Source organism: Pyxicephalus adspersus, chromosome 6 (genome assembly GCF_032062135.1).
Source record: "Pyxicephalus adspersus chromosome 6, UCB_Pads_2.0, whole genome shotgun sequence".
Lineage (NCBI taxonomy): Eukaryota > Metazoa > Chordata > Amphibia > Anura > Pyxicephalidae > Pyxicephalus > Pyxicephalus adspersus.
In genome coordinates, this window is record NC_092863.1 from 104,337,691 (window position 1) to 104,361,754 (window position 24,064).

Genomic DNA, 24,064 nt, shown 5'->3' on the forward strand with positions numbered 1-24,064 from the left:
AAAAATACTTCCAAAAGTGCAAACATCTGTGAAAGGCAATGCGGACTATGAATTGTTAGGGTCACACTTACCTCTTCCTCCCTAAAGCGATGCCTCCTGTGCATGCGGGCAGTTCTGAGCCTGGGTGGGCTCTTCCAGAATTAAATCTTATTATGTTTATATTTATATATTTTTATATTATGTCTATGAAATATGCATATTCTGATTGATTCAATGCCCTAAAAGTCCCAAAATTATCCACTTATATTTGTTCAAATTGTTTAAAATGGGGATGTGATATGAATTTGATGGAGAAAAAGAAATTGTCCACATTGTTATATATATAGATCTCTTCCAGATTTAATCAGTATTGCCCCACCCGCCGGTCAATCAGGAAATTTCCTCTTTATCATCCCTGGCTACTTAGCTAGCTCAGACACAGCACTCAGCGTTCATGCAATGTGTCCCCACTAGTGCTGAGCCCCCTAGCTCTGCTGAGCATTTCCTGTACACCCATTGGCTAATTCAGTGTTTTCCTGTGTTAACCCTTGTTGCCCAGTCTGTTATTTCCCAGCCTATTCCCTTGTACTGTTCCAGTGTTCCTCTCTGTCTGTGGACATTCCTGTGCCTCCTGTTGCTTCTAGTGTCTCCTGTGTTCCCTGTGTCTGCAGTGGCCCCTGTATGACTGGTGTCTGTCCCCTGGATCCCTGGCAATTAACCCCTGGCTTGTTCCTGCCCTTTCTTGCTTGCTGCCTGCTTCAACCCCGGCTTTCCTTGACAAATTTTCTTCCTTGTGATTTGGTACTGTGCATCATCCTGCCCACGTGTGCCCAAGGACCGCAGCCTGGCAGTAACCAGCAATGCAACATCCTCACCACTAGGGGCTCTGGAGAAAACCTGGTTACTGCTTTGACTCTGCACCTTGGCCCTTCTCAGGGCTCATACCACTTCAGTGCAAGCTGTAGCGCCCCCGAATGGTCCTGTCTCCCAAAGCATGACAGTTAGAAATAGCGAAAATCCTTCTGAAAAGAGACAACTCACGTTCACAGAATTAAGGGAGAAGTTCAAGTTAAAGCAGACCTATAATCACATTTTTTACTTTATAACCCTTTATATAAGGGATTTTTTTTTAACATTTGAAGGGGAAAATCCTTCCTTTCTGTCTTTATGGCTTCAGCGGTAATGACTAAAAAGGAAGCCTATTACCTCCTGGGATACTTACATTATGCTGCTCCTTCTGCACATTCATTTTGCATGTGCAGTGAGATTGGCCCTTTCATTTGGAAGCATGACGTAGATAGAAGAACCCATAGGAAGAGGAAGAAGTTGGCGCTCAGTGTCCAGTTTACCATGGGGCAAAGAAGAAAGATGGGACGACACGGGACTTACTCAGCTAGTATCACGGAGGGATCCACCTGTAAATGTGTTATTTTTGTCACCTGTAATATGTATGTATTGTATAGTATAATATATGTTCACATCATATTAGCGGCACCAGGATGTAGTAGGGATGAGCAGGGAGTTCATTCATTCATAATCCAGGATTGCCGGGTTTCATGCCAACCAATGCTGAGCCACACATGACAATTTAAAGGAGCGATTAGTCCGTGAATACATTTCATTGCATATGGGACCTGTCACTTTCTGCAATACAACTCAATGCCCGATTGCAATTTTTTAAAAATGAAACAGTGGTTCCATTGCTAATTTTTGTTTTTTTGGATGTAACAACCAGGGGTTCAATTTTCAACCAGTTTCAATTTATTGGAAAAAAAAATTGTGGGAAAAAAGGTCTTGCAGAGACTGGAAAAATCCCCCGACATTTACAGCTACCAGGCACCGACTGGCAACTTCTAGGTGCCAAGGAGCATTGCGTGCCACGGTAAGTAACACAAATCTCCTTTTCCTCATTCTTTTTCCTGGGGCCAGAGGCAAAACACAAGAGGAAATCTTACAACTTATATCCTCATTCTTTGCTCTGCTGTTAGAGGAACAAAGTAAAGTAGAAATCTCACCACTGCAAGAATCTGAAAAAAATCTTCAGAAGAATCCTGAAGCAGCAGGCAGAGAAACAGACAGGGAACACAACAGCAAGGCAGCAGGTAAATAAGTATAGTTTCATATGGAATTACTACTATTATTGTTATTATTGTCATTAATATTAAACAATATTTATATAGCACCATCATATTACGCAGCAATGTACATTAAATAGGGGTTGCAAATGAATGACAGATACAGATAGTGGAGGAGAGGACAAGAGGAGGAGAGGATCCTGCCCCAAAGAGCTTACAATCTAAGATGGAATGGAAACAGAATTATATCTTATTAGCTAGTGTGCACTTCAGTCTAAACTACAATTCCTAGGAAGTGCTGTGCAATCCATGCTTTGCTTATCAGGGAACCAGCAGTGCATCCTGGTGATTGAGTTAAGACTGAAGTGCAGAGGCCAAACTGTTGCAGGTGGTATATTTACAAATGCTGCCCCTAGTGGCCATGGCACATTATATTACCTGTGGCCTAAGTGGTCTTGTCACCATCTGCAATTAAGGTTTATGTAGACAGAAAGTGGCTGCAAGTAAGCTTATAGAGATCAGCAGTGCAGAGACAAAAGATAAAAAAAAAAACCTTAAACCCCTGATTTAGACCCCTGATTAGATCGGGCTTTCGTTTTCTAGCCAAAGGCAGACCTGCAGCACAGCATATATGTTAGGGCTTCCTCTGGTCCTTCTGGGCATCTGTACTGAAGTCTGCATTGGAGGTCTGTCCTGGGGTCTGTAGCATAGATCAGCCTGGGGGTATGCAATTAGGATATCTGTCACTGGGGGTCTGTACTGACATCTGCACCGGGGTGTGAGATCTACCTGGGGGTCTGCTACTGTAGTCTGTCACTGGGGATCTGTACTGAGATCTGTAAATGGTGGTCTGATACAGAGGTCTGCAAATGGGAGTCTGCACTGAGGTCTACAATGAGGTTTTGTCACTAAGAGATCTGACATAAGGGGGAGTTCTGTCTGCATTGGGGTCTGTCACTATGGTCTACACTAGTGGGTCTACTACTGGGGTTTTTCAATAAGATCCGCATTAGGGGTCTGTCACTGAGATATTTACTGGAGTTCTATTTAACTTCAGCATTTTAAACCAATGCTTAGTGCTATATAGCAGCACACAGTTTTTGCCCACAAGTGAAAGTGAAAGATCTGGTTTGCTACTAAATAATCCAGGTGCAAGTAGAGCCTGGCCCTTCAGTTGCACTTGGCTATTTTGCTAGCTGGCCGGACATTCCATTTACACCTGGACCTGATTAGCCAGGTGCAAGTGAAGGTTCCAGTTCTAACCAGCAAGAGACGCAGGTGTAAGTGTTTGGTCTAGGCTGGCCAGTAAGGGAGCCATGTACAAGTGGAAGGTCAACCTTTATTTGCATCTAAGTCTCTTGCTGGATAGCCCAGACCTAGCACTTGCATCTGGTTCCTTTGTTAGTTTATTTTAGACCCTCCGCTTGCACCTGACTAGGAAGCAAGAGAACACGGCGCAGGCTAAGGCTTCATTTGACCTGGCTTAACCTGGCTCACGTGCAATTAACCCAACACCATTTACTTGCACATGGTTAGCCAGAAAGGATAGGTGCAAGTGGAGTGTCAGGTTATATAGCAAGGCAGCCGGGTATAAGTGAAGAGTCAAGTTCTTCTTGTACCTTGCTTCACCACCGCTACATAGCACTGATTATTGGGTATGGTTTGAAAGGGGACAGTTAAAGAGATCTCTAGTGAAGATCTTAGTGACAGACCCCCAGTACAGACCTCAGTGACAGAACCCGACATCCCCAGTGAATAACGTTCCCCCATGACGGACTTTTGCAATGCTGGAACTTTTAGACATAGAGAGTTGAACCCCAGAAATTTCTGTTAGTGGCCCTGCACATATACAGAGAGAAAGGATGGCCAGGGCTGCTTTGTCTGACTTTTTGAAAGAGGACACATGGAATGCAATAGGTAAAGGGGAATAGATTGGAATAAATTATATTGTGCCACATTGGCTGCATTTAATAAATCTAACACTTATTTTTTAATTTCCCATCAGATAATCTTTAATAATGCCACCTCCTCCGAGTTATGGCCTTCTCATTATGAAATCCCACCAGACAGGTGAGTGTACAAGCAATGCGGGATTACATTACCATCTCATTCTGCAAGCAGAGTTGTCTGATTTCCATGCTGACCTTAAATAGTAAGATCCCATATCAGATTTATTATATATAGACACAAACTTACCACTTTGGTACTGACCCCCTTTGCCCTCACAACTGCCATCATTTTGCTTGCCATAGATTCAACAGTTCAAGTGCTGGAAACATTCCTTGGGCGTTTTGGTCCATATTGATATAATGGCATCATGCAGTCAATGCAGATTTGTCAGCTAACAATGCAAATCTTTCATTCCGCCACATTGCGCTGTTTTGGATTGAGATCTGGTTACTGTGGAGGCCACTTGAGTCCAATGACCTCAATGTCATGTTCAAGAAACCAGATTGAAACATTCTGAGTTTTGTGATATGCGTTATTCTGCTAGAAGTAGCCGTCAAAAGATGGACTGAACTTCGGCAAGACTTAGACTGATGGATTTAAACACTTCTCATTTAGTGTTAAAGTCTGTTTGGGAATACAATAATCTCCACATCATTACACCCTTACACCACCAACCTGAATCATTCATACAAAGGTAGGACAGATCCAGGTTTTCAAGTTGTTAAGGCCAAAATCTTACGCTACTCTCTGAATGTTTCAGCAGAAGCAGAACACTCCTCAGACCAGAAAATATTTTTTGACTTTTGCCTTGTCCAATTGGTGTTCCCCTGTGGAATGTAGCTTCAGTAGCCTGTTCTTGGCCAACAGGAGTGGCACCCAATGTGGTCTCCCGAGTGGTTGCAATGAGTGGGTATTTGAGTTACTGTTACCTTTATATCATTTTGAGCCAGTCTTGCCATTCTCCTCTGGCATCAACAAGGCATTTTCACCCAAAAGACTACAGCTCATCGGTTATTTTCCCTTTTTCAGACCATTCTCTGTAAACCCTAGAGATGGTCATGTGAAAATGCCAACAGATCGGGAGTTTCCAAAATACTCAGATCAGTCAATCTGGCACCAACAACCATGCTACGTTAAACAAGTCAATTTAATCGCCTTCTTTCCCAGACTTCATTCTAATTCTCCGATGTGTGTCTAGTTCCTCTGCAGGGAATCTCGGTGGACGTCCAGGTGAAGGGATTTGTGGCAGATGTATCGGCGACTCTCAAGTATAGGAACAAGGAAGAGAAGGCGGTGGAAGCGGCCTTTGTCTTCCCCATGGATGAAGACTCTGCCGTCTACAGCCTTGAGTGCAACAATAGAAGGGAAGATCATTATAGCCGAGCTCCAGGAGAAGAAGCAGGTAATGATGGCAAACTTACTAGAACATTAAATTTTTCTAAGAGATACAATCATATTTTTATGGTTTTAATTAAAATTCTATATATTACGGAATGTTCAAACTTGTGGAAAAATCATTGGGTCAGACTCCTTTTTGCCTGAATCCTTGTAGAGCACTCCTATTGCTGGGTCAGTGGGTAAAATACCCACAAAGGGACATTTATCCATTTAATGGTTGAATAGAAGGAGTTGAAGCTAAGTCAGGATACTTAATTTGTAGAAAATTCAACGTTTCAGAATTTAACGTCCCAGCCTGGAGTTGGAATCAATTAGATTCTAAAGGGGTATTAGGATTGATGTGAAGAGTGGCACAAAGTTCCTATACAGTGCTGATGCTATCTTAGGCACTTTTGTTTCCTGATCTAGTGAACTTCTTTAAATCTTTATATATACATACAGGGGAAGAGGAATGCATTATCATAGAGAAATATAAAGCCTTAATTATAAGTTTGGATGAAGTGGGGGTGATCATCAATATGCTTCCCAGTTTAAAAATCTGCCTATTTTATTGTAACAGAGAACATTAGTATTTCACAAATAATCATCAATTCTTTTATTTTTATGAACCATGGCTTCATTACCACGTAGAGATATGATAAAATATTTGCAAGTCACTGTCACTCTCGTGGCAAGACCAGTCCCCACCTCGCAAAGGGAAACTGAACTACAAGGGGTAAATATGCTCTCCGCACTACTGTCCACTGGGTCACAAATTTTTTTACAAATGCTGGATGATGGATAGATGATGCCATAGTCTGAACCAAGCCATCCTGGTCATTTTACCTAAAATGCAATCCTTTAATTCTAATGTTAAGTACCTACCAAGTATTATAGTGGAGGTAGCCATAGAGAAGAAGAAGCATGGAAACAGGAGTAATTCCATCTTCCACCTATTTCTTGCAAATACACCTGTCCACGCTGGACTCTTGGTGGTTCAGTCTCCCAGGGTCTTTATGTATCTTGTCCTTTCTTGTTCCTTTTTGTATTCATCATGATGATGCAATGGTCAGGTCACATACATCCCACTGTTCCCCAATGATTGTGATCTATCTTAACAGGTCCTCTAATCTGCACATAAGCAGCCCTCACAGCTTCAAGAACTGATACTGAATTGGGTTTTAGCCATAGTTACACATCTAACCTTCAGCATTATAAATGTCTTCTCCAGGCTCACAAAACCTATGATGAAGCCATCAGCCGGGGTAAGGAAGCATTTCTCTTGGAAGAAGATGACAGTTCGGCAGACATCTTCAGTTGTAGTGTTGGGAATCTCCCTCCAGGCCAAGAGGCCGAGGTCACTTTGAAATATGTATGGGGATTGCCCGTGGAGGCAGATGGAGCTGTGCGTTTTGTCCTGCCGGCCATCCTTAACCCAAGATACACCCCACAAGGTGAAAACAAACTGATTTTTTTTTTTCAATGTAATCCTTTGATTTGCTTTCATGAAAGGACCACTAAGCCTGACCTGTCTGTAAATTGTAATCTGAAGTGCAGACACCAAGTAGCATGTGTTGGTCTTCAAACCAGTTTAATCTAATATTGCCTTGTCTGACCTGCTTAAGCACCCGGATAAGGAAAACACCGATTGCAGAGATGATGCTACATAAGTGCTGTGTGTTGTGCAATGGGGCAGATATTTAGGTGTTTCGCATGGGTGGGTAAGACATGGGCTAGGCTTAATGTTAGGAAGGGATTAAAATTGACTTTGGCAGAAGTCAAGGCCTTATGTACAGCATGGATCCAAGAAGCTCCACAGAGACACACACAGGAAACAATCTGTAAAGTAATACATGTAATTGCATTTCAACTCAATTTTTACTATTTTTTTGCCATGATGGGTTCCCCTTAAACATATCCTTAAGAAAAAAGGTGACATTTAATGGCACTGATCTCAACTGGAGATATTTCCTCTTTTTTCTTCCAGGTTATTATGTGAGTAGAACAGCCACATATCCACAGGTTCCATTTAGTAAAACCCCATATACATTAAGTCTGAATGCTCACTTCCAATCGACATACGGGATCGCCAAGATCGAGCCCAACTGTAACATCACTCCTCTGGTGTACACGGATAGTGACAAGACCTGCGCCAAGGTGAGCGGGATGCAGAACAGTATCAAAACCACATTCGGGTTCCCCTTTTAAAAAAAGGAGTTCCATTTTTATAATAATGCAGTCATTTGATGTCTTTGTTCACCTTATAGAGGTTAACAGTTATTATTATTTCACCTTTGTAGGTGTCACTGGCAGAAGGGCACAAGTTTGAGCGAGACGTGGAATTGCTGGCTTATTATATGGAAGTGAACAAACCCAGCGTCATTGTGGAAGCAGGGGTTGGGTCTACAAACACAGCCCGGGATTCAGGACCAAGCCCATCAGGTGAAAAAAAACATTGATGGGAAAATGCTCCAGGTTGTTAATGTTTGACCACATTATAAAAAAAAGCTGCTAATCTAAATTACAACAAAACTTAAATGAACCCTGTCAGACCCCAAATCTCATTGTCTCTTGGGGCCACCATTATCACCATCAGTAGGGTGCTCTTCCTTATTCATTCCATAGAGTTGCATCTACACACAATTTTTCCATTACACTGGGCTGCAAAATTTAATGATCTTCAATATATAAATTGTTCATTATGTTTTTTTGGGGTGCTGAATTCAAAAATAACACCGATTGTTTTCCAATCATGTAAGAAAATGCTGTAGAAAGAAAAGCAAAGTTCCACCAGCCCTGGTACCTTCTTTCCATTTCTTTGATATCCTAGTAGAACACTCGCCATGCTCTTTGCTCATGCACCAAAGGTCTCTGGGATGAAATCCAAATGGGAGTGGAGGAAATGCAAATTGAGGCTCATTGAACAACACAGTTCTTCTTATTTTGTTGACATATTTTCAATGATGGCCTCAAAGTTTGGCTACATATGGTGACCACTTCTTTATGCAAAAACCAAGCTGCTTTTTCCTTCTCATCCATTTTTGTCCCAAACTGTGGATAAATATTCAATTTGCATATGGTACTTTGGGTCCACTATCAAAGTTCTTCCATGCAAATACTGCAAACTTTATGTGGAGCTGATAAATTGATCACAAAGTTTCACTTCAAAATATGCAAATTATAAGGAAGGCAGTGATGTTCCTCTGCTGTTTTTTAAAAAAATAGTTCCCCCATATGTAAAAAAAACTGCCAGGTGAAGTGTGATAACCTTGAGTAGCCATATTTAAGAGAGCACAGCAATTTAGCTCTTTTTCCTTTGTCTTGCACATTGTCTTTTAATACATTTACAAGATATTTGTTTAATGTATTGCTTCACTTGATTCTTGCTGATTGAAAAAGAAAAATATTTAGTTATTTTACTTAGAAAATAAATCACCGTGTGAGTACAGTAAGGTCCATCAGGAAATAATAATGGCCAAGTTGAATATGGTGATTTGTGAACAAACCTTGGGTAATGGGAAAAAATGGATCTCGTTGTCAGATTCTGCACACCAAAAAACAAATCCAAGAACAAAAATACAGCAAAGGTGTGCAGGTACTCTTTGTTTCTCGAGTGTTGTGTATGAAGGTGAAGTACAAAGCGTCAGTGTTTAGCTGCTGCTTGTGCAAAATGCTCTCTATGTGCACAACTGGAGCAACAGTTCCAGTGCCAATATCTCTGGTTACATAGTTAGTCAGGGTGAAAAAAGACCATTAAGTCCATTAAGTTCAACCACTTGGGAAATAAACATATGCCAGATATAAAACCCTATAGAAATAGTGGATTCAGAGGAAGGCACAAATCCCTTAAATAACCCTGGTTCAATTTGCACTTAAAGGAGAAAAAAGTTCCTTCCTGATCCCATGGGACAATCGGATGTTTTCTGGATCAACAGTATGTTATTTTTCTTTAAAACTTTAGTGTTGAGAAAGTGTGGAAGCTCTTTGGATGTGTACAATGCTAACTGAGCACGCAGGTAATGGTGTAGATTGGAGGAATAGCACCAAGCAAGAAATGGAGATAGGGTATTGTAACTAGATGGAGTAGAACAAGGGCTCAAACAATTAAGGCCAGTCCTGTGTTTGGGCCCCCAAATAAATGACCTAAATTGAGTAAAGGTTTAAAAATTTGAAATCCAGATTCTTTAAAAAAAACACCTTTTTTAACATATGTGTAGTATTTTAAATATTGCATTCAGACTGATTATGCCAAAGATTATCATTGACATTTTGAATTATACTGGTGTTGGTAAGATTGACCAAGCAGAAGCTAACTAAGCCAGGGCTTCTAATATCTGGCTAAAAACTTGTCCTGTTCCAAGATTTTCCAGGGCCAACTGCTAAAAGTAATTCAAGTGTTTGGATTGACCCCAAGGAAACTTTCTGATACCTGGTGCTGGCTCAATCTCGCTGTATGGGGTCATACCTCTAGGCTTGTTCTTCACTTCTTCTTTATGGAAGAGCCAATGCATGATTTCCAGACAATTCAGAACCACCATACTACTTACCAATGAGAAGTCCAGCAATCGTTGTGGGGGCTTTACTTCTGCTACTAAGACTTTTAGTTATGCCTTCCAATACTTCTTGCAAAGATATAATCCATTTTCCTCACCTTTCATCAATGCCCCCACCCCATTGCCTCCTCATTCTCCTCTTCTCTGGTCCATTCCCCCATTTATTTTTCAATATATTGGCTAAATTGTATTACAAGAAGTACACAAAACAGATCACTGCATATTTGTTGTAATAAATATTACAAAGTAACAAACTAATTACACAACAGTAATAATATCTATTCCTAAATGGAGTCTGTTGATAAACATATTTGTTGGTAACAATAATCTATGTAACAACAACATAGGAGTCAATAAAAGAAAGTTCAGAGGCTTTGCAGAATAATCTGGAGTAAAATTAATCTGTTCTCAGTCTTTGTTCCCAGTTTTATTTTCTCCCTGTGTTCTGTAGGGTCCATTATGGCGGAGTCGGTGGCCATGTTGAATTTCTACCCAAGTTTCCCAGTTGGACAGGAGCAGTCTAATTGCGGCGAGTTCATTTTCCTTGTGGACCGGTCTGGCAGTATGGAATGTGCAATGAATAGAGGGCCAAATGTTCCGCAGAGGATTCAATGTGCCAAGGTGAGCAAATTGTCCAAAATGACCTTCTACTGTATTTTAAAATAAGTGTATTGGGATAATTGTTGTAAAAGTCACCTAGCATGAAGAAGCATAATAACATATGACTATGGTAGGGACATTAGATTGTGAGCTAATTTGAGGGACAGCTAGTGACACGACTATGGACTTTGTAATATTAATATATATTATAATATTAATAATACGTCACATTAGTGTTTTCCAAATCTCTTTACACTTAATTGAATGATTGAAGTGCACATGGATTTATGTTATTAGTTTCCATTACTAAATTTGACCTTGAGGTGTAAATTTATGCCTGTTTTATTTAAATTTATAGGCATTGGGAAAAGCAAATAAGTTGGGCCAAATACAAAGTCTTGTGGCATATCACTTCCACCCCTATTCCTATATGTTTAATATATAGACTTTTGCATTCCAGTCTTTCACTAGTTCTTAGTTTAGTCACCATGTTCCTTGTCTTTCCCATTCAGGAGACGCTGGTTCTTCTATTGAAGAGTTTACCCCTTGGGTGCTTCTTTAACATCTATGGCTTTGGTTCCCATTTTGAGGCTTTCTTCCCGTAAGTATGAAGATCGGGCTGTCGGCAGTTTGTGTGAATCCTTACGGGTAATGTTCTGAACCTTTGAAAACACAGTATGGGCTTCTGCATACAATTGTTTGTAATGTGTATAGAGAAAAAAAGTCAGCATGCAAGATTGAGGAAGCTTTTTACAGAGAGTGCTGGGTAAGTTGATAAATAGACATCAGAGAACTGCAGTCTAGTGTAGGTGATGAATTTTCCCATCACATCTGAAAATTGTGTCTTGCTATGTGTGTACATCCATTTGTCAGGTATCCTGAGCCAACTGTAAAACGTCCTGTAAGTCCCAACCACCATGTGAGTTGCAGTAGCCTTGTAATGCTTCCTTCGTATTATTATTCTCCAGGGAGAGTGTGGAGTACACCCAGCAATCCATGGAGGAAGCAATGAAGAAAGTGAATAAGATGGATGCCAACCTTGGAGGAACAGAAATTCTCCAACCCTTAAAAAAGATCTACCAAACAGCTGGTAGAGCCGATCAGCCCCGACAGGTAAGTGAGGCTGTAAAACATTTGGCAGACTAGCTGGTGTTGAGTTGAGAGAAGGAGACTTCCGAGGACTCGAATTATGGGGTCACACAGCCTACAAAAAACTTTAAGCTGAATCTAATGTTGAGCTTTTCTGTGTTGTGTTGTTTCTAAACTTCTTGTCTTTGTCCTCCCTCCAGCTTTTTGTCTTCACTGATAGAGAAGTCTGTAACACAGCATAAGTGATTAATGAAGTAAAAAAGAATGCTCAGAAACACCGGTAATTAATCTTTCATGCTTCTGTTTGAATATAAATAGGAATACAACTTATCCCCCGTGTAGCACTATGGAGACTAATCACCCTGAGATGAGGCAATGTTTTAATAGTCTTTTATAACCTTCTTTTAAAGACAAATGCAAAACTAATCAAACCCCACTGTCCCCCATACATTCTACTAGCCCATCCCAATGATAGCCTGCTTAACCAGCAGAAAGAAAAGCTTTGCCTTTCAGAATAGCCCAATCTTGGAGGGCTTTCGGTTCTTTTCGACACTTACCACCAAATGCAGAGAGTCAATAAAACTTGTTCCCCCTTTGCAGGTGTTTTACATTTGGGATTGGTGAAGGAGCCTCCACCTCCCTCATTAAAGGCATGGCCCGAGCAGGAGGAGGAACATTCGAGTTTATTACGGGCAAAGACCGCATGCAACCCAAGGTAAAGTAATACCAAGACCAGATTTTGCAACAAATACTTTTTAAACAACAAATTTATACATACAGTCATATTAAAAGAAACCTTCTTTCATGTATAAGGTCAGGATACATTAAAAAAATGTATCTGTTCCTTAGCAGGCGTTAAAATTAGGTAAAAATAACCTCAGAAGATCAACAACAAATTGCATCATACATAGTGTGGTTATTTATTGAACAAAGCATAGATCAAAATGCAGAAGCAGTGTGTGAAAAATTGTGAAAAAAGTACACCCGTACCATTTCTATAAGAGGATCGGTAGCAGTAAGGCCAATCAAATGTATAGAGAGGCCCGTAGCCGTAAGAATTTAGGGGCAGGGCCTACATGGCAGGGTGCTAGGCCTAACCCAGGGGTGTTAAGGGTTAATAAAATGAAGTAAGGCTAGAAGAGGCTGTGCTAGTGTGGAGAGTGAGGTAGGAGGGGATTAGGCATAGGAGGAGTTAAAAGGGGCTAGAAAGAAGTGCAAGGCCCTCTTTTGGAAGTGAAATATTTCCCGCCACCCCCCCATCTGTTATGATTATAATTTAAAAGTTTGTTACATTTTAGTGGTTGGGGTCTTGGAAGGCAAGTATCCAGTGCATGGTAAAGTGGTGGATTTTGGCAGGGGGAATCCTCTTTGGTGGGGTCTCCTCCTTTATGGTGAACGGATGATTAGGGCTCCTGAGGTGGTGCTGCGCGGCTAGGGGCCAAGGTGGACATGTTGGAAGAGTAAATTACTGTTGGGTGCAGATTTGGGTGTTGTTGTTTGGGTGTATAAGTGGGAGTTTGATAACATTATGGATATTGGGGTTATGGTTCTGTATTATTAAAAGGGAAGAATTAGGTTGTTGGCTAATTACCGTATTTTTCGGACCATAAGACGCACCGGACTATAAGACGCACCAGGTTTTCAGAGAAGGGAAAACAAGAAAAAAATATTCTGAACCAAATTGTACCAGTGTAGTAAAATAGGCGAAGGCGGCGCCGATCGGCATCCATCCCCTGTACCTCTGCATTCGGACCATAAGACGCACCCTGATTTTCCCCCCACTTTAGGAGGAAAAAAAGTGCGTCTTATGGTCCGAAAAATACGGTAGGTTATATTCAATGTAATATGTTGGTGGTATATAATCCCGGTTTAATAATAATAAAAATAATAATAATAATAGAGTGTTGTTTGATATCAAAAGTGTAAAATGTATTTATTTATTTGTCATTTATTTTTTATTGGATATTGGTTTGTTAATTACTTGAATTGGTAATTTTTTTAATGGTGGTTAAACAAACAGCTGCTTGCTAGCCAATTTAAATCCAAGATTGGTGTTCGGGTATTTAAAGGTACGGGAGTGGTTGGTAAGTAGGTGGGTGGGTCTGAGAGAGGCAGAGGTTCTGATGGGGTGATAAAGGATGGGCTAGAAGGTCGGAGCTACCCTGGTAATGATTATCTGATCATCAACAGTTGAGCCCAACTCTATAAAAGCAGAACTTTTGGCAGTTTCCTGGTCTGGGGTAATCTGGTGTATGCTAACACAATGCCAAGGAGGCATCAACAATGATGAAAGAAAAGCCAAAGTTGCTTCCCATCAATCATGGGAGGGATATAAGGACATTTCCAAACATTTTGAAGTCCATCATTCTACAGTGGGACAAAATTTTCATAAGCGGAAAACATTTAAAACATGTATCACTCTTCCCAGTTGAGGACGTGCCAGAAAATTCACTCCAAGGTCAGAGCATATGGTGCTTAGAAAAATTGTAAAAAAAGTTCACGATGGTACAGTTAAAAAAACTGATGTATGGCTTGTTTTAAAGGGTGTCAGTAAAAAGAACATGGCAAAACTTCCTGGGTTTGCAAAGCTTTATCTGAACAAAACACTTCCAAAGACTTTTGGATTGATACCCTTTGGACAGATGAGACCAATGTAGGGATGTTCATACATATTGCACAAAACCAAATACAGCATATCAGCACCAAAACCCCATACCAACTCTCAAGAACTGCGGTGGAGGGGTGATGATTTTCAACCACAGAACCTCAGCATTTTGCAGTCAATGGGACTACCTTATCAAATCTGTTCAAGACCATAAAATAGAGACTATCACAGGAGAACCTGGGTGATCCAACAAACCTTGCTATTAGTTGTCATGTGTTTTCAATTTGGGGCCAGGTTTGCTGGATTACCCAAGTTCACCCACGATAGTCTTTTTTCTCCAGACTTGGAGAGCTTTAATGAATCAGGCAAAATGAGTTGACCATAAACCTGGTCATTAAATAGGACAATGACTCCAAGTACTCCAGCAGTTCTACAAGTGAATGGCAGTAAAAGAGGAGAATAAATGTAAAGAAGATTGGGCCAAAATTCCTGATAATATCATCTAGAAAAAACTCTTTTCTTTTATCTTATACATAAACTTGTTGTATGTTATTGTTGTAAGCTGAGCTCTCTTGTGATTACCAGATCTATATGATCCGAAAGAGATTTTTCCATAGTGGTATGTAAAGCCTTAACATTCTATTGTATGCCATAGATACTTTTGTGTTGAAGTCAGATATATTTATTTTTCTACCAACCTCTCTAGGTTCTTCGAGCACTCAAGTGCTCCTTACAACCCACAGTGAAGGATGTCTCACTCACATGGACCCTTCCTTCCAATATGGAAGCCATTGCCGTGTCCAATGTCCCTACTGCCATCTTCCAGGGTCAAAAGTCGATTGTCTATGCTCAGCTAAAGGGAAAGGTAAGGCCAGGGAAGATTGTGATTTGTGTGTTACTTTCAAAGTAACAAAGTAGACAAAGTCTGGCAGAATATAACAGGTCTCAAATCACATAAGGCTCAACTGGTGTTACAAAAACCAATGTGCTAAACATGTTGAATTCTACCCATTCTTGACGAAAGTGGACAATGTAGTTTGACTTTTAGTGATTGTGAGGTAGGGGGCATTTGAGGTGAGGAAAGGCCAAATTTAATATAGTAAATCTATAGTAAAACAGTAAAACCCATACAACCTCTTTTCAACAACTGACTGCCTCTTAAACCCCACACCTGCTCCCCCCACAACAACCTTCCCTGCCCAAGACATTGCCACCTACTTTAGAGATAAAATTAACAAAATCAGACATGATGTCTCTGCCCACCGAGCCACTCCAACCATACCCACCTCTTCCACCTGTAAATCATCATTGGCCTCCCTCAGCCTTGTTACTGTGGATGAAGTCTCTTCTCTTCTCTCATCATCTCCATCTACTACCTGTCCACTTGACCCAATTCCCTCTGACCTACTCCGTGCCCATTCCTCCACCCTAGCCCCTGCCTAACCAAACTAATCAACCTCCCCCTTTCTACTGGTATATACCCCTCCAATTTCATACATGCCATAATTCTCCCTATCCTAAAGAAACCCTCACTGGACCCCTCCCTACCCTCCAACTACCGTCCTATCTCCCTTCTCCCATATGTCTCCAAACTCCTTGAACGCCTTGTCTACAAAAGACTATCATTTGTCTTCTCTCATACACCATTCATAGACTGATTGAGCAATGGTCTCCTCATGCATCATTTGTCTTCTCTCATACACCATTCATAGACTGGATGAGCAATGGTCTCCTCATGTATCATCTGTCTTCTCTTATCCACCATTCATTGACAGGCAGAGGAATGGTCTCCTCCTGCATCATTTACATTGTCTCACCCACCATTCATAGACTGGTTGAGCAAGGGTCTCCTCATACATCATTTGTCTTCTCTCATACACCATTCATAGACTGACAGAGTAATGGTCTCCTCATGCATCATCTGTCTTCTCTCATACACCATTCATAGACTGGTGGAGCAATGGTCTCCTCATGCATCATCTATCTTCTCTAACCCACTAAGGACAGATTGGAAGAGTTACTCTTTTCCCATGCATTGCCTAACCTTGCTTACCAATCCTCAAACAGACAGAGCTCTGATTTTCTTATATTTTCCATCTCCTTCAGGCTCACCACCTATGGGCTTTAAGAACTTTGGCTTTCCCATGCATTGTCTATCCTCTCTTCCCTGCCAATTACAGGCTGGAAAAAACCTTGTCTCCCTATACACTGCCTACTTTCCCTTACATATCCATTGACTCACAGTAATCAAGTTTTCTCATGCATTGTCTGTTATTTTTAAGGCCCACTATCCACGACTGGCAGCCAAAACTCTAATCTCTGAACTGGAACATGGAACAGATTCAGAGTCTAAGGAGGTGAAGAAGAGGATCCTGGACACCAGTCTGCAGTCTGGTGTTGTCTCCAATCTTACAGCCTATGTAGGTGTGAATAAGGACACCAGGACACAGATGAGAGGTCCTCCATTGCACCGGGACATTCGAGCTCCAGGTATGTAGTTTTTGAATAGAGCAACTAATGCACCAGCCTGGCTTTACAATGCCTTTCCTATGCTTAGTGTCATATGTGCTGAATGATTCATTATAATACAGCTGCAGTGGTTTTGAATTGGGAATCTTTCTAAAAGGACAAAGTAGCCATTTAAAACTATTGTGAATATTCATTAATCATCATATGGACCTACCTGATTTTTGATTTATTGGAATTCTGCCTTTTTTGCCTAATCCCTTCTGTTGCTTCACATTCTCTGTGGTTATTCGGCCGCTTCAGTGTTTAGGGAGCAAAGTGGGGTTTCAGCTGAACAAGGTTCATTAAACAATTATCTTAATTAGAGGTGGCTATGTAACACACAGCACAGTGTGCAGAGCACGTTGATCAAAGCTAATACTTACCCCATGCACCCTGCACACTTTATCCAAAACTATCCACTGTAACCCTTCATCCATAGCTATCCTCTGCACCCACTACTGCAAACCTCACTTTAACACCCTTTGTCCACAGCCCATTTCTCCAAAACTCAGTCCATAACTTATCTCTGATTTTCCCATCCACAGATCAGTATTTCACTTAATCCTTTACTAAATGAACTTGGGAACAGTCAGTTACATTCCCCTTAGTGGCAGGAATCACCCTGGGAATGGAATCTAAGTGGCACTTGGTCTTCACCAGATCAGCTCACAATGAATGATGGGCCAGTAACGTTAGTGACTACCCGGGTCTTTGCTGCATGGTGCTTCAAGGTCATGGCCCAGGGTCACCCCACCAGAGGGAGGTCCGGTGGAGGTAGGCTTCTGTATAGAGACGGTCTGGGAGTCAAACATGGTCACAGAACACACCACAGGCAAGGTGACCTCTGTATCCAGGTCTGGGAAGATCTAGGAAGTCAACAGGCAAAGCAGCATCAGTATCCAAAGAGAAGGTCAAGGCGGCAAGATGGTTTGGATATCCAGGGAAAGATCAGGGAAAGTGGCAGACAAGGTGGCATTGGTATCCAGGCAGAAAGTTATGGTAGGCTGCAGACAAGATGGCGTCAGTATCCTGATGAAAGGTCAGGGTAGGCAGCAGACAAGGCAGATGGGGAAACCAGATGGAAAATCAGGGAAGGCAGAAGACAAAACAGACTCGCTATCTGAGCAGGAAGGTTAGGGCAGAGTACAGGTAAGGCCCATACTAGGTAGAGTCCTAAAGACAAAGTAGCTGGTGCAATGTCACAGCACCAAGCACTAGCACACCAGGGACCATAATAGAGAGCATGTAGCCTCTTTAAATTGGCCCCAATTCCCAGAATGACACTCATGCATGCAACAAGCTCCATGCTGTCAGGGTACATAGTGTGGAATGTAGTGGAGACCAGAGCAGGACCCGGATGGATAGGGTGCAGGGAGGGTGACACAGTCGTTGCTGTATATAGGTTTCCATATACCTAAAGAATCTGCATATTATTATGTATCACCTATTGGTTTTCTATTCTTGCAGCTTTTGCCAATCAGACAGCTTACTTCAAAGGCCCCAATGTTTTGGCTTGTGAAAGTTCTGGCAGAATTCATCTTAAGTGAATTCTTTATTTTGTGGTAGCTTTAGATTCTGTCAGCTCTTTTTACTTCTAACCAGTACAATGATCATGAATACGTAAGGTACACCCCAATATATGGAGTGCTGTGCTTGGGGGTGCAGTCCAGTAGGTTGAGCAGCCACAAGTATGTAAACTACAACAGTAGTAGGTATGTAACACACAGCACAATGTTCATAGCATGTTGATCAGACGTGATACTTACCTGTGCTCCCTGCACACCTTAGCCCTAACTCCTCTTTGTAACTCCTCCTCCTCCATAGCAAACTTCTCCATCCCCTACTCCAAACCCCACTATGGTACCTTTGTCCACAGCCCATCTCTGCAATCCTCAGTCCATAACATATCCCTGAATTCCCCATCCACAGTTGTCTTTTACTTTAAAATATTCAGTTCATAAATAATTTTGGGAACAGCCTGTGTATGTTCCACCTGCTGGTAGACAACGCAGGATTACTCAGGGCATGGAATTCAAGCAATCTCTGGTTTTCACCATATTACTCTACAAGGAGTAATGAGCCTGTAATCCTAGCGACTACTGGGCCCTTTGCTGCACTGGTTCACCAGGTCACTGCCCTCAGGGTCACTCCATTAGATGGGTGGGCTGGCGGAGGTAGGCTTCTATGTATAGATGGTCAGGAGTGGTCACAAAACATACCATAGGGAAGGCATCCTTAGTATCCGGGTGGAGGGTCAAGGCAGTCAAGAGGGCAAAGTAGCATTTCTATCCAAGCAGGAGGTGGCATAGGGGGGAAGTCAGACAAGGCACACATCGAGTCCTAAACAATAAGCAACTGGTGCAATTTCACAGCACAAAGCTGATGAAGCCTCTGGCCCTTTACGTCAGCCCCATTTTCCAAGATGACACTCATGCTTTGCCTGCAAGGCCTGCAGGGAGTGAAATGGGAACAAGCATGCAACCCAGGAGAATAGCCTGCAGGACCTGCCATGGGATTCTCCAGGTGAGGTGACCCAGTCCTTGCTGTCATTGACATAGAAAACTAGAACCTGTATATATAATATACAAAGGAAAGGATAAGCACAAAAGAGGGTTTTTTTTAGGCAAACATATATTCATTGATGAAGTAAATAAGATTACAAACAACATTTTTTAGATCGGTACCTATCTCAATAATGGTGGCGGTGGGGGGGGGTTGGCACTCTACACTAAACATATGGATCCTAGATTCTATTCAAAGTCCATAATCCTTAAGTAGAGGTAACGTAATTAGTAACACTTACACAGAATGTCTTGGATCTCAGAGCCTTCCCCTGAGAAAGCCTTATAAGGTGAAACGTGTCGGTATTAGAGACCCAAGACATTCTTTTCTTTGTATATTTTGTCTAATTAAAGGGTTGGCAATCCTTCTGTTACAAATAAGCTATGAGAGAAATTAACCACAACCTACATGCACTTACTTTAAAAATGATATATACTTATTTGTTTGCTCTTTTTTCCTGCCTTAAACATGGACAGATATAATATTACCAATCACTTTTGCAGGTCTTCCTCAGTCGTTGTCTAGCCAGTCAGCTTACTGCGGAGGCTGGGGCTCCATGGCTTCTCCAGTGCGAACAAAAGGGGCGGTAAGGGAATTTTTTACCCTTTGGTGTCTGAATGATATTTTCTGCACTTTGCTATTACATTTGTATTGCTTCTTTTATTGCTTTATGGTACAGTTCTGAAATCCATGTGTTTTTGCTATTATACAGAGGTTAGCACTGGCAATCTGTCCCATATGCAGCAAGCCTCAATGCCGCCATTTTCAAAGTTCCAATAGATCCATTTTGTTAAAAGGTTATAAATCTCCAGTAATTCTATATTAATTTTGTGCTATAATATTTCCCTTTATAATTTTTATGTTTATGTTTTAGGTTCGAAACTATTCAATATGTTCAGGAGAAAACCAAAAGCAAGGTATGCTAGAGGGTTGCAGAGGTTTTCATTAAAGGTAAAGCTTTTTTTTTTTGTTCATACAGGACAAACAGACTTAGTTAATTGCCCCCACCCCACTATTTATACCCACCTTTCTCAGGTCACCTCCTGATTTATTAATGTTCCCCATGGCTGAAGGAGATAGACTCTCATAGGGGAACCTGGGTGATCTAGCAATCATGGGATGGATCTGGTCCAGTAATAAAACATTTGCCAAAAAAATTGAAAAAAACTTTTTAAGAAATCCATTCTAGTTTTGTTGGGTCACCCAGGTTCACCCATTGGAATCTACCATGTCCAGTCTTGGAGAGCTTTCATAAATCATGCCTATTGATCTCATAGGAGAAAAATCCTTGTGTACACTTAGGGGAGCTGTTCAGTGATCAAAACTTACTTCCCATCCTAAGGTGAAAACACCGCTCCCTTATAGTGAATGTTACCCTAGGGCAGAAAACATGTTAGTGCAAGGATTACCAACACAAAGAACTGGTAAGCTGCATTGTATTACACATTTGTCTAAATACACTTCACCCTCCTGGGCAATTTATTTCTCTCCGGATTTATAGATCTTAAAGCGGTACATTGTCTTCCATGAAAATTTCTTCTGCATTGTAGGCCTGTAGTTCTTAGGCATAACTCACCGAAATATGTCCAATATTTATTAAATGCAATAAATGTAATATTAAACTGATACATGTCAGAGCTAAATAAATGTTTAGGATTATGGCGTGACTGTGGGGGACATTAGAGTGTCAGCTCCCCTGTACAGAGACTGATGGGACCGGCTCAGTGTTCTCTGTACAGCACTGCAGTATATGTCAGAGCTATATAAATGTATAATAACAGTGTGTGACTGTGGGGGGACATTAGAGTGTCAGCTCCCCTGTACAGAGACTGATGGGACTGGCTCAGTGATCTCTGCACAGCACTGCGGTATATGTCAGAGCTATATAAATGTATAATAGCTCAGTGATCTCTGTACAACAGTGCGGTATATGTCGGAGCTATATAAATGTATAATAATAGTGTGTGACTGTGGGGGGGCATTAGAGTGTCAGCTCCTCTGTACAGAGACTTTTAGGACTGGTCCAGTGTTCTCTATACGGTGCTGTGGTGTGTGCCAGAGCCACATAAAGAATAAGGAAATCTGGTAAAGATTTAGGGTAAAAAGCCAAAAAAAAATATTTTAACTTTTCTTTTTGTTATATATTATCAGTATGGACCTCATCTTTGAAATCGGTGGGAACTGTTCCAAGGAATATGGTTTTGTACTGTAGGAACATTATTTATTTTTTTACCAGTTGGCGATGTCCATTTTGCAATAAAAAAACCTTACCTGGCTTATTGTAATTTTGAATGCACTCACCTGTCTTCACTCTGGCCCGGGCACCATCATCCTCATCCAATCTTTTTCTCTTTGGCCAAATTGATTGGTCATGTATGACGTCATTTCTATGCATGCGTGTGGGGGTTCAATACATTTTGGAAGTAGCAAGGGAAGCTGGGATGAACCAGGTTTCCCCGCACCCCACGCTGAGCTGAGCATAGAACTGTCAGATGAAAGCGGCATTCAGACAGATAATTAGGTTTCATTGCAGAAGGGACATCCGTCTGTCACTTTCTGCCATTAGGATTTGTCTGATTGCTCATTTCAAAGTGGAATTAATTCTTCTTTAAAAGACAGAGGGCAGGTGCAGTCTCCTGGTTTACAGACCACAAGAATTTAAAAAAGTAACAAACCTATAGTTCAATCTTCAAAACAGAATTCTGGATGACAGTGATAAATGTATAAAATACATAGAGAAATCTGTCAGAGATTGAGGGTAAAAAACCCCAAATAAATTCAATGTTTTATTTTGTTATGTTTTAGATGCAGATGAAAAATGTTACAATCAGAGAGGTGGGAATGTTCATTTTTATTAGGGAAGGGATGGGCTGACAAATACCCCCGTACAGGGCTAGATCCAATCAAGTACCCCTGTTACTACCCCCAGATGTAGATGGAGTGCAGAGAAGGTAAAAGTGTTTTATTACAGTAAACCTTTTATGGTTTGATATGTTTTTATTGAAATGGTATATAAAGTAAACCTTTTAGATTATAAATGATTCGTATATGGCATATAGAATACAAAAAATAAACAACATTATAAACTTCTGGATAAAATAACATTGGGTACATCAGTATAAATCCAAAACAGAACAATAGAAACCAAACATTAAGCATGTTTTCCTGAGATGGGGGCAGGTGATTCGGGTTTGGGAAGGGGGAGAATGGGGGAGGAGGACACTGCATGGAGGGAGACCATTGGGTGATAGTGAATCTTTTAATCCAATCTCTACATTGCATATTCACTTTATATTACAATGCAAAGCTTGCAGGTAAGTGTGTATATTATCCATGGCTGCATCAGGGGGGTCTTTTGCCTATGGTCAGATCCAAACAGCTATAGATGGGGCCCGAAGTGGTTTCTCTATGAAATGGCTCTAATGGCCTTCAATTTTGCTATAGTAGCTGTCAATCAAATCGAGGAACCAATCAAGTAAGGGACTAGCTCAGCGTCTTCTTGCAGGACCTATGTACAGGGTGCTGGTAGCCTGCGGTATATTAAATATTTACAAGAAAAGAAGCAAATGGCTAGACCTAAGTATGATCCATTCAGGAACATAGACAGTTTTTGTCTTATATACAATAAAGAACAATAATTTCAATATACATTCAATGTTATAAATGTATTCAAGTAAAGTTCAAACATAGGTCATAACTGTAAGTGTATGACCAATGATTTATTGGTTTTAAATAGGTCCCAGAAAAAAACTGGAAAAAACTAACGCGTTTCACAATATTTGCCTCTTCAGGGGATGTAGGTAATAATGTTAATTAGGGAAGGATAGATAATATGAATTGTGTAGATAGGCTTTATACATGGTCAAGGCCTAAACATAAGATTCATATGGTGGGTTTGCTAATTACCTGAATGGTTGGACCTAAAACAAACATCCGTAAGGATCGGTTAAAATGTATCAAACGTCCCTTTTCCATGGAGCAGCCATTCCAAGGTATTAGATCCAATTCATTTGTATGAGTGCTGGTAAAGCCAAGTCATTGATTATTGGTGGAGATAAAAAATGAAGCCTAAGATGCGATAGATGAAAGAAGTCCTATCAGCATACATTGCCAAAAATAGAGATTACTACTTATCAGGAAGGGGATTCTATGTGTAGGAAGACAAGAGAAAGGATTATTGGAAATTATACCATGTTTGAAAATGATAGAAATTTATAGAGAAATGCGATCTGGAACACTAATATATATTCATTATTTATATTAATATACATATATTATTATGTATAAAAATGAAACCACCTGGTTATATTACTAATGAGCACTGTTACTATACTATAATCGATTTAGATTTATATATTCTAATGGCAGATATTATATAGACATATGAAATGGTTTCATAAGAAGGTAACTAATGTGGTCAAAAACTTTACTCTAAATTAGTAATCAAAAATGTAGAAGCTTGAGGAAGCAAATAATTGCAAGCTTTCTTAGTATATAGAAAATAGAGCATTTTTACAAGGTTTAGTAGGTACATACCTCCTTGGGTACCCAAGTAGGTAAAGCCTCTGGATGATTCCCCCCAAGGACATAAAGCCTCCAGATGATTCCCCCAAGGAGGTAAAGCCTCCAGATGATTCCCCTCAAGGACGTAAAGTCTCTAGATGATCCCCTCCAAGGAGGTAAAGCCTCCAGATGATTCCCCCCAAGGAGGTAAAGCCTCCAGATGATTCCCCCCAAGGAGGTAAAGCCTCCAGATGATTCCCCCC

At 40.9% G+C, this 24,064-nt stretch overlaps 1 pseudogene; it reads left to right on the plus strand.

Moving 5' to 3' along the window:
- The first annotated feature begins 1,720 nt into the window (after positions 1-1,720).
- Positions 1,721-24,064, plus strand: part of LOC140332316 (von Willebrand factor A domain-containing protein 5A-like) — a 25,257-nt pseudogene continuing 2,913 nt past the window's right edge.